Raw genomic sequence first — 1,480 nt, forward strand, 5'->3', positions numbered from 1 at the left:
ATTGTAGAGAAGGTACAGGAGATGTGGCAATTCCAGTCAGCTTCCTGGGGTGTTGCCCCAGTCAACCCCACCCACAGACACCTGCAGAACGGAATGTGGACTCTCAGCAATGGGCAGAGGAGGAGGATTGGGGTTGACATCTCGGTCAAGACTGACAGAGATCGCAGCATCNGCCTGCTCTAGAGAGCTTGCCTTGACTAGCCTCAGCCTCACTCAAAGCAATTACACAAGCTTTAGCTCCACCCTTGTGTGCTCTGCCTTGTCCATCCATCATCCCCCAGGAGGCCCAGGGAGGGAGCTGAGGAGCCCCAGGGGGCTTTGGAGCCTAGTGACCCAGAGTCTAAGGGGTTGACTCTGGAGGGGTGGTTCAATGGTTAGGAACACGGACTGATCTTTCAGAGGATCTGAGTTCAGATCTCAGCTCCCACATAGGTGGCTTCACAACCTCCTGTGACTCCAGCTCCAGGGGAGTTTATACCTCTGGCCTCCAAAGGCAAGCACACAGGTGCACACATAACATATACATAAAAATCTTTAAAAAGTTTTTTTTTTTTAATTGCAGGAATGCAGCTAGGTATGACAGTACAGCTCTGTAATCCTAGTACTCGAAAGTTAGAGGCAGGACGATTCAGTACTCCAAGCTAGTCTGAGCTACATGGTAAGACCCGTCTCTGTCAGGATGGTTTGGCATGGAAAGGCTCTTGCTGCTGAGCCTGATGACCTGAATCCAAGCTCCTCAAATCCCATACCCCCAAAAGCTATCCTCTGACCTTCACATGCCCACCATGGCATCCACACAGACTCATACCAGTGCCCATACACATATAGGAACATACAAATGAAATGAGGAAGAAGAAGAAGAAGAAGAAGAAGAAGAAGAAGAAGAAGAAGAAGAAGAAGAAGAAGAAGAAGAAGAAGAAGAAGAAGAAGAGCAAACTAGGTTTAATATGTAGGTCAGTTTAATATGTAGGTCAGTTTAATATGTAGGCAGTTGAGTGTTCCACCCTCAGCACCACATCAACTGGGTGTAATGGTGGATGCCATCCCAGGTAGGAAGTTCAGGAGCTCAACGCCAGCCTCAGCTACAAAGCGTGTTTGAGACCATCTTGAGCTATATAAGACCCTGCCTCAAAAGGAAGGAAAGACAAGAGCTGTGTTTATGTAATAGTGTATGCCTGCATCCCCAGTGCCTGGAAGGCAAAGACAGGAAGACCTTGAGTTCAAGAATAGCCTGGGGAACATANTGAGGCTCTTAGGAAAATATGAGCAGTTGGGGGGGGGGTGGCTCAGCATGCAAGCATGAGAACCAATCAGACCTCTAGAATCCACACAGATACCTGAGTGAGCAATCCAGCCTCGGGGAGGTGAAGATCAGGAGTCAGGGGCCACATCCAGAGCTCTGGGTTTGATTAAGCAATGTCTCAATGAAGAAGGTAGAAGAACAATTAAGAATAATTCCCAGACTCCATTTCAGGTCTCT

The sequence above is a fragment of the Mus caroli genome, chromosome 5 (genome assembly GCF_900094665.2).
Source record: "Mus caroli chromosome 5, CAROLI_EIJ_v1.1, whole genome shotgun sequence".
NCBI classification, from domain to species: domain Eukaryota; kingdom Metazoa; phylum Chordata; class Mammalia; order Rodentia; family Muridae; genus Mus; species Mus caroli.